The sequence below is a fragment of the Copidosoma floridanum genome, unplaced genomic scaffold (genome assembly GCF_036245765.1).
Source record: "Copidosoma floridanum isolate Cflo_tuat_1 unplaced genomic scaffold, Cflo_Japanese_pri ptg000004l, whole genome shotgun sequence".
In the NCBI taxonomy this organism is placed as follows: Eukaryota; Metazoa; Arthropoda; class Insecta; order Hymenoptera; family Encyrtidae; genus Copidosoma; species Copidosoma floridanum.
The window spans coordinates 3607075-3618252 of NW_028321881.1; positions in this window are offsets into that span (position 1 = coordinate 3607075).

Consider the following 11178-nt stretch of genomic DNA (forward strand, 5'->3'; position numbering starts at 1 on the left):
AAAATTGAAAGTGGCTAATCTCGATTGACATAGTGTGCTTACTTGGCCTCACTTTTTATTTTATTAATTACCAAAATTACAAACGGCTAATTCTCAACGACCTAGTGCACTTACTCGGCCTCACTTTTTTTTATTTATTAATTACTAAAATTCTAAGTGGCATTCTGATTGACATGGTGTGCTTACTTGGCCTTACTTTTTTATATTTATAAATTATTAAAATTTCAAGAGGCCAATCTTTAACGACCCAGTGCGCTTACTTGGCCTCTTTTTTTTAAATTTATTAATTACTAAACTCCAATTGGCTAATTCACAATGACTGAGTGCAATACTTGGCCTCCTTTTTTATTTTATTTATTAATTACTAAAATTCTAAGCGGCTTATCCCTAACGACCCAGTGCGCTTTCTTGGCCTCACTTTTTTTCATTTATTATTTATCTAAATTCCAAGCGGCTAATCCCTAACAGTAAATAAACTATGGCGGTTTGGGCACATTTGCTCTTTCTCTCTCTGTTTCCGAGTACCCCCGAACTGTTCCCCGATGATTTGCTTTTGAAGTGTAGCTGCTGCGAGATGAAAATATGGAGAGCCATAAATCTCGCTCTTAGTGTATATGACTGTGTTAGCTGTTAGATGGGGAAAGTATTTCCGAGTACCCCGAACTGTAGCTGCTGACGAGAGAGAAAAAGTATGAGGAACGGGTGCTCTCTCGCTCTTTTACCATACTTGCCTGTTCTGCTGAGAGATTACACTAGGAGAATCGACGATATCTTTCGTGCCTGTTCTTCGCTGCTGAGAGATTATGCGATGCTCGGAAAATAGGCTTTCTCTTTTACTATACGTACCTGCATGCTTTTGAGTTGCGATAGCTTTTTCCACCGCATACGACTTTATCGCGTAGGAGTTCGTGCTGCTGCCAAATGGAACATGAGATGATGTGTAATTTGAACGAGGAGAATGAATTATAAAAATATTTGTTATATTTTTTTTTCTATATTCGCATGCTTGACCTCTTAATTTTATTATTTTAATCTTACAGGCATCCAACAAATGTTTTTGGTTTCTTCTCTAAAATTTTTATTTGCATAACATGATAATAGGGGACGTGGAGTGGTAGGAAAATAATTGTTATATATTTTTATTTTGCTTATAAGTTTATTTTAAATTAAAAAATGTAAATTTACAAAATAATTTTTTGAAATATGTTATTCTTAAAAAATACAATACATTTTTACAGCTCTTTATTATAATCATCGTCGTCGTCGTCATTAACATCAACCCAATCCATATTAAAGTAAAACTTTTTCATTCGCCTAACGTTATGAAGAGCACACATGGATCTATAGGCTCCGTTGTGATGAGCACAAGTAGTAACTAATCTTGGGAGTTCAAACGGCGGATAGTCTGTCATATCGGTGATTTTATAGCCAAATTTTTCAAGCCACTTTTTTTTCAGATCTCCAATAACAAGTATCTTCGTAGCATTTTCAAGATTCCCCCGTAAAATATTTCCTTTTTCCGTGTACTCAATTTTTCCCGAGTCCCAAGTTAGTCCATGATAGTAAAGTTCAAGGTATAAATTTTTGTGTTTATATTTTTGTGGTAATTTTCGCCAGGCAAAGGGTGCTTTAAAAAGAAATACTTGTGCTTCTGCATCGGTAGCACTGAGTGGAAGGATAGCCAATTCTTTGAGCACATAATCATTACCCGGTTTCTTGAAACCTTGCACGTCCACAAAATACTTTATTTTTCACTATTATAATATTTAATTTATTTTTTTTTCATCTTTTCATAACCTTCACTTTTAGGACAAGACCCTTTGTTGGATGAATACTTATCAACAAAGTTTTTCAACCAAGAATTTTTTTTTGTATCACCATTATCATCGTTCTTAGTTGAAAGTTTTTGATACTTAACATTAGTTGCAAAATTGCTTGTACTCGGTTTATGCGACATATTGATTAAATAAATTAATTTTTCAAACAATTCTACAGTCTTTATCTTTTGATTTTTCCACAGATTTTGTTTTTTCAATTTTCACATATTTCTTCTCGTTTCTCTTCATAAATTTTTCCCACTCTTCTTGTCGACGTTTATTTTCTGCTTCTTCTTTACTCCAACTGTTGCTCCGGCCTTTATCCATGATGGTTGAGAATAAACTGATGTTCGCAGAGCCCATGAATCGACTTTATATAGCTTTTTTACATGAGTTTCTTGACATCCCCACTCATTGGACTATACTGAACGATACGATCATGTAAAATTAAGCAATAAGCTGATGTATTGGCAGGGAAATTGTTATGCGACTCAAATTCTAGCCTCACATCTACTGGAGCATTTTTTAATGACTCGTTTTGTTTGGAACAATCGAGAACGATTAAAGGTATTCGATTGAGAAAGTGATGTTTGCCTAATGAAGGCGTACAATTTTTGCCATAATATGAATTTTGAAAATTAGCATACATATTATATAGCAATGCATACTGATTACGCGTAATATCGAGATTAAGATCACCATATGGATAATATTGTGAATTTAAATAGAGTTTCACATTTCTTATATTGCAGTGGTCAAACATACTAGCGTTTACATCTTTCTGATTTTTTCGGTTAGTTTGAAAGGCTAAAATAACATAACGCGGCTTTTCCAACTGATTGGATGTCTTAATTGTCCAGATATGCTTTGATGTGCTAGGTAACAGGGGATACTCATATAATTCCCAAGTTCGAAAACTCATAGATATAAACTTATCTTTTTGCAGATAATTTAATAAACGGATTTTATGAGAATCTGACATCACCACATAGGGCATAAGCCACTCAAGCTTCAATATTACTATTTTAAAGTCTTCCCAAGTTGCTGCGGCCGCAAGATCAGCAGCATTGGCATTAAGCGGAGTTTGCAACACAGCATTCAAATCGTTTCTTGATCTTGTAAGTATAAGCTTATGTTTTACATTAACAACTATCTTGCGATAGTCTTCAGCAAAACCTAAAATCATATTCAGTGGAAGTATTATATCGAAGTAGCCGTTGTTATTAGAAAGACTATTATCTTCTTCTCCAACGCCAAGCCAACCAGCATTTATCACAGATTTATTTTGATCTGGACAAAGTGATAACCAATTTTTTATCAGGGTTGTTAGTCCAACATTTTTGCACTTATCTACCTCTATAGCATTTATCTCATATCTTATTTCTTCAAATAAGTAACAGATGGCGTTGTTTATCAATGTGGTGTTTGTTACTGCCGTATTTTCATCTACTTTGACCAATCTTCCGTAAACATGTAGAGAACTTCTGGATGGTAAAAGACACAAGACTTGATGTTGAATTGAAATGCGAATTTCATCGCTGTTGCCATATGTTGATGATGCATACGGCTGATGAGCATGAATCTCATAGTGCGCAATAGATTCGTCAAATGCGACTGGAGACTGAATACTTAGAATCTCGTCCATTTTGTATACAACAAAAAAATATCCAATTTAATTTCCACCAGGGCTTTTTATTTTTAGACCGAGACTTTTTATAAACTGAATGTTTTGATGAGTTAGTTTTTGTCGTGTCAATCGTTTTCTTGAATGTCTCGATGCTTTGATGGACTTTTTTCTCTGACGTCTCAACGCTTTGACAGCTCGTTGTTGACTGAGTGCTGGAGTGCATATTGAGCTGTCTATATGATTTGTTTGATTATTATAAACGATACCCATTATGGAGAAGGTTTTATGTGCAATCTTATAGTTATGATTTCTCCACGAAAATTGACTAAATCACCATCCTGATCTACAATGCGTAGTTGTACATGATCAATGATGCGTCCAATAATCGGTAAATAAATTATTTGTGAAGGAACTTCAATAATTTTATATCCAGGTGGTACAGCAGGAAAAAATTCATGAATCGTGTGTACTTTGTGGCTGTTTATGTAAGCTCCACTCGTGATGTTGCATTCAACTCTTAATGCGTTTATCTTTAGAATAGCTACAGGTAAGTCTGAAATATGAGTGGTATTATTTTTTAGAACTCTCTGAGTGAAACCTAATAGGCTGCCTATAGAATCTTTAGGTCTAAAATCAATAGTATGACTGCACTTGATGATACTTCGAAGCGTATTATTGTTTGGCTTAATATCGAGAGTTATGTTGCGAGGTTGTAATACCTCAATCAAAAATGACCTTATATCTTCGATCTCATAACTGCCTGTTGGTAATACAATAACTTCATTGCGAACATAAAATTTATTACAATTTTCATCAATATTTGGGATCGAGTTGAATGACAAAAGTTCTACTAAGCCAAGAACGTAGCTGTGTTTTGGCGACAACTCAATCGGTGGAAAATACTGTGCTTCTAAAATAGAAGAAGTACCAGAAAGGCTAAGTGTTAATGTTTCTTCCATGGTTGTCAAAGCATAATTAAGAGGTTTCTCTCAATGTAAAAAAGTTATATTTGTTTTAACAGAATTTTTAAGCACAAATGACCGCAGTTGTAGGAGTTTAATTTTTGATATCGCTTATGATTATATTTCACCTTACTAACTTTTAGATACAACATTAAGTCAGTCGGTGGCTGCAGATCTCCAAAACTGTCAAAGTACACAACATTATTACCACGTTTTTGATAAGCCACCCAGTGAGTGCCAGGTCCATTTTTATCATCAAGATTTATTATAGCTGTTTCACAAAACCATGGACCATCAGCAGGTAAATTGTTTCTCATGAATACTCCACGAAAATGGGGAATTTTTAAGATTTTAGAAAATTTCATCAAATCTATGTTTGTCAAAGCTCGATCTGGTAATTTTATTTTTTTGAACTTTTTTTTTTGAGGTTTTTTTTTTTTTTTCCTCAAACCTTTTCCAGCGTATGACTTTAAATAGACTCCTAATCCAGTTTTATGCGGTTTGAGATAAAGACCTTTTCCAATGGCGATAGCTTCCATGGTTTAATTATGTCTCTGACTTTCTGCTAGCTGCTTTTTGGCTGATTTAGCAGCATTAATGCTCCTCATAATTCCAGCTATTCCATTGGCTATAGCACCAGTTGCACTCAAACCAGCAAACAATGGAATCAAAGGTAAAGCTCCACCAATTTTAGAAGGAAGACGTAAGATGAGTGGAATCGTAACATACTTTTAACCTCCCGATTTTTTAACTGCACTACGAGCACCTTTCAAAGCGCTACTAATGACATCTCGAGCACTTTTGCTTTCAGCGTTCATGTCTTGGGAGGCCGCTTTAATAACTGCACTTAAAGCACTACATTGTTTTTTCTTTGACCTACCAATCCTTTTTTTCCTTTTGTTAATACTCTGTTTTTTCTCCTGCTTTAACCCCATACCAAATTTACTTTTAACCTTCATAGCACCGGTCACCAGGGCCGCTGCTGCTCTTTCACCAATACTTGAATCTAAAGCCTTTACTCTTAGCCAAGCCTTTTCAGCTAAAATTTTATCTGCTTCGTGTCTAGCTTTTAAATCTTGTCGATTTTTTGAGTATGCTATATCATGCTCTTTGCACGCCGCGTCTAGCGGATTTACTCCAGGATCCCCTCTAGCAAGACGCTTAGCAAGCTTAGTACCTGGACCGCAGTACTGATAGCCTGGCAAATGAAGTTCTACTGGTAAAGAATTTATGATTTTATTTACAAGACCATGCCCTCTCTTACGATGCATGACGATGATTAGTCTTCAGAGGTTAGATCATGACTAAGCGTTCGAGAAAATAGATAATACATTTATAGTAGACAAATTTGTTGAAAAATAAAGAACTCAAACTATATAAGCGTTGTACTTTTTTATTAAAAGATTAGTTGTAACTGATTATTCATACAGTATAGACATGAAGTTCAAAGAGCAATCCATAAAATTACAAGTTCCTAATTTTGACGCTATTGCAAAACAAGAAAAACGTTCAAACCGACATGGTGAACTACTCCCTGACAGTATACGCGCGGTATTTTGCGGCCCATCTAATTGTGGTAAAACTAATAGCTTATTAGCTTTAATCGTGCATCCCAACGGAGTTAAGTTTGAAAATGTATACGTGTATTCAAAGTCACTACAACAGCCTAAGTACAAGTTTTTAAAAGAATTATTGGAGCCTATAGAGGGTGTGAAATACTTACCTTTCAGCGAACACGAAACTGTAGTCTCCCCAGATGATGCTTTACCAAATTCTATAATGATTTTTGATGATATAGCTTGTGAAAAACAAGATAATGTAAAGGCTTTTTTCTGCATGGGTAGACACAAAAATGTGGACTGCTTCTATCTTTGCCAGTCATATGCTCAAGTACCAAAGCATCTTGTAAGGGATAATGTTAACTTTTTAGTTTTATTTCGTCAAGATGAAGTTAACTTGAGGCATGTGTATGATGATCATGTAAACTCAGACATGTCATACATTCAATTTAAAAATTTATGCTATAATTGCTGGAATGACGATAAACATGGATTCGTTGTTATAAATAAGGATAGGCAAATAAATAATGGTCGCTATAGAAAAGGCTTTGATAATTTTGCTGTACATTTAGGGCATACCTAGCACAATCATTACAGTCTGTTACAAGACATTGGAGCATCATCATCATGTATCAACAAGAGAAAGACGTTCTACGTCAGTTAGTGAAGGCGCGAGAGGCAGTTAAAGAAAAGTACAGACTGTTGAAGTTTGGGAAAAATGAGGCTGAAAAAGTGCTTACTGAATCTTTCAAACTAATTACAGACCCTCTAATGGAAATCGTTGCCGAAACAAAAAAACAAAACAAAAATAATAGTAATAATCCTGCTACTTACAATTATCTTTATAGTAAAAACGCTGAAGAAAATAATAAAGTTGATAAAGTGAGTCAACAAAAACATAGAGAAAGAATCAGAGAAGGTGATACAACATTTGAGTCTGCCATGAGTGAAAGTGATGATGATTTAAATAATACTATTCTAAACCAATCTATTGATTCTGTTCAAGTCAGTAAGAATTCATTAAATAATTTTTATTTACAAATACTTGATAAAAATCAAAAAGATTTATTAGATTTAAAGTATGGTGTGCGAAAAAAAAATGAGGTATACAAGCTTGGTAATTCGCGAATAGACTTTGAAAACAATCAAATCAAAATAAACGATATAAATTACCCAATGAGTGCTGGATTAATGGAGTTACTCATTAAAAAGCATCCTAATGAATCTCTGTTGACACAGGAGCATTTTGAAAAATACTACGTATTATTAAAAATTTCAAATGTTTACAGAAAAGAGTTTAAAAAAAACGGATCTATACGAACCCATAATAGCAATAAGTTTAATAAAATTATTGCTCCAATGTTTGATCTTGTGGTTCATAAAAAAGGTGGCTCGTTGCTACCTCATTATAAAACTGCTCAAATAATGCAACAAGTTGATTATATACACTGGGATGATCCTAATGAATTAGTAGACCGTTTACGCTTATTAATAGCTGAAAAGTCGGCAGGAAATACAAGTCATGACAATGAAATTATATCACTTATCGAAGAGCTTCGTGTAATTATTGCTTCAGTATCAAAATGAGTGTCGATGTATTCGATCGAAAATTAGGTAGGACCGGAGGCGGTAGCCGAGGTCCTCCTGGTATTGGATACAAACTTACCATGGATGGGCAGTATGACTTAGATAATAAAAGACTATGCAATGTTGGAACACCAAAACATCCTCAAGATGCAGTAAATTATGCTTACTTGATTGAAGTAGTTAAAAGACTTGAAAAGGAAATAGATAGCTTTCGAATTTTCATGTACAATTTGCAAAAAAAATTCCCATTTATTCAAGCTGATTCAAAAAACTTAAACCTAGACAAATAATACATGGAGAAAATTGTTGAGGAACTCCATAAGGCAGCCAGGCGTAACTATCCTCGCCGAAAATTCAACATAGGGGAGACCAGGGCACGCAGAGCACTCTAACTTTATTGAGCTGTATTTCTTAAAGGAATGAGGATTAAAGTAGCTAAAAAATTGTGTTGTAAAAGTATGATACTTGTGGACCTAGCCTACAAGTTAAAAAATTATTGTGCAACATTTAAAATTTAAAATAAAAAAAATTGCTCGTTCTCAAAAAGCTCTACTATGCCCCAGGGGTGGGGTACGGTGTGGTACGGGCTGGGGCATTCGTAGCGTGAAGGATACATAATAGTTAAAAGGTGTGTGCTATAGAAAAAAAAGTTAGGTAATTTATTTATTTATTTTCGAATCTTTCTTTACATTGTAAGTGAACTCATAACACTAAATCATGAACACATTAAATTTCTGTAATAAAATTCTTTGGCTTTTGAATATGTTATTCACTGCATTAAATCAAAGTAAATTATTAAATAAATTCTGTTCCTCTGGAAAATCAGTAGCAAAAAGGATTGGGCAGTCTAGAATCGATATATTATTCCGATTGCAAATAGTAGAATTCGCACTCTGATGTTCATTTAATTGTACTATTTTGTTAATATTTAAGGCTTTCAGTGAATTTCTTCGCGTGTTTTTTGTAGTCTTAACAGGTAAACTACCTAATGTTTACATTGTTCTACAAAAAACTTAACCTAAAAATCAGCTGTGTAACGCTCGCGCCAGCGCTCGCACTGCCGCGGCCAGGCTACGCTCTGCCCCAGCCAGATGCTACGCTGTGCCCCATATGACACGCTTGCTTGTTTTTGTTATAATTTTGTTGTTACTTATTTTCTAAAAAAAGTAAAAAAAGGAAATTGTAGCTAACGAGTCCAGCTTTTAATTAAGCCCAATTGTAAAAATGTTGCTGTAATAGGCTATATTTAAACAGCCGTTGAAAATGATCATCCGATCAATGTAAATACTACAAATATAAAACTTTTTTTTAAATGAATAAATACTTATTATAATGCCTAAAAATATTTAAGGGAATTCAAGGGACATCAGTATAGGTGTTCAAAAAAAAAAAACCTGAAAATTATCATTAGTTTTCTTTTTATTTAAATGCCACGCAGACCCAGACTGCCACGATTACCCTGGTCTCCCCTACGTGGTTTAGACGAGACTTGGCAAGCAGACCTTGTAGAGATGCAGCCTTACGCTCGTGAAAACAAAGGTTATCGGTATATGCTTACTGTAATAGATGTTTTCTCTAAGTACGCATGGGCTATACCTATTAAGAAAAAAACTGGTAAAGAAGTAACTGCAGCAATGCATTCCATATTGAAAAAAGGACGGGTGCCCGTAAACATGCAAACTGATCGCGGTAAAGAGTTCTACAATGTCAACTTCAAAAATCTCATGCAGAAATATAAAATAAATTTATACTCGACGCACAGCAATCTCAAAGCGTCTATATGCGAGCGATTCAATCGTACTTTAAAAGATTTGATGTGGAAAAAATTTAGTTTGCAAGGCAATTATCAATGGCTGAGTTTGTTACAAACGTTAATTAAATTTTATAACAATAGGAAACATCGAACGATTGGTTTGAAACCAAAAGATGTTGTAGCTGAAAATGAAGCTCAAATTTTAGGGAAAATGAAAAGAAAAAGTGAAAATAGCAGTAAGTCTAAGCCTAAATTCAAAATTGGTGATAAAGTACGAGTAAGCAAAACCAAGCAAGCATTTGAAAAAGGGTATACGCCAAATTGGTCGACGGAAATATTTACAATCACACGAGTAGCAGCAACAAATCCAACAACGTATCATCTCAAAGATTACCAAGATCAACCTATTTCTGGAGGTTTCTACGAGCAGGAGCTGCAGAAAACAAATCATCCAGATGTTAATCTCGTAGAAAAGGTTCTTCGAAGACGTGGGAATCAAGTTTTTGTAAAATGGTTGGGGTTTGACTCCAGTCATAACAGTTGGATTGATAAAAATAAATTATGAAAATATCCAAGTAAAGAAAAATTTTTTGCTTAACATTATGTAAGAAGATATGTACTTTGAATGATTAAACACTTTTAATTTTAAAAATATATAGTTATTTATTTTTCATAATATTTACAAATTTATGCATATGAAAATATAATATGATCATCATGATACATTACGAACAGTTTAAATTTATTCACTGCTTCTAATAACTCATTACAAAACTCTTCATTTTCCAACAAAGCAGTACATATTTTGTTGGGTAGGAAAATTTGAAATTCATCTGCCAGCTCAGCGACTATCTTAAATCCATATTTGGTTTTCCCTTTTTTAAGCTTAGTCACCATGTAATTTTTATCTGGAACCATATCAATAACTTTCCTCGTTGGGCGGAAATTATTGCTGGCAACCTTATTCAATGCTGGGAGATCCATCTGTAACATATTTATGAAAAAGAAAAATGATTAGCTTAGACAATTATGCAAGTATTTTTTTCATGAGTGCGTCTGTTTACTAACCTTCGATATATCGTGGTTTTTTACACAAGGATTCGCTTGAAGATAATGATGATGTCAGCTTCCGTTTACTAAGTTCAATCCTATTTGAACCTCTGCTTGCGGGTAGAATGAGCTCGTCTGGTTTGGACAGCTCCTTATAATGGGCTATCCCCTCTACAATTGTTGGTTGAACTATGACTTCTTCTATCTGATTGGATCCCTCCTCTATCAGTCCTTTCCTCTCATTGGTTACTTCCACCTCCAATATGCTAAAATGACCCCACGGTAGGGTATCTGTAACACCAGGCTGTAAATATCGTTTGTCATCATGCGCACTTAACGCGATTTTTGTTTCTCTCTCCGTTAAAAGTTGATGATGACGCGATCTAATATTTTTTTGCTGACGTGTCATACTAGTGTTTTCACACAAGCATGTAATATAGTCATCAAAAGTTATCGTAGCTTTCACAACGCAATTTTTAACGCCTTCGGCTTTTTTCACTGGATTTTGATCTTGTATCTTTATACTATACATTTTGCTCCTTAATCCTACAAATTCTAACATGATTTTTCCATTACATTCATCCTTCATTAAACCAACAGTTTTTTTATTAACGAGTGGTATATTAAATTTATTGTCTGAATGATAGTCTGAAGTATCGAATTCCCCAATATTTTCACGCATAATATTATAAATATTTTGGTTATTTATTTCATACACAAAACTATCAGTGTCTGTGTACAAGAGTTTACAATCATCATTCATTTTACTTCTCATAAAATCATAATGAAATTTGTATACAAGTGTCTTTGATAGATCCAACAC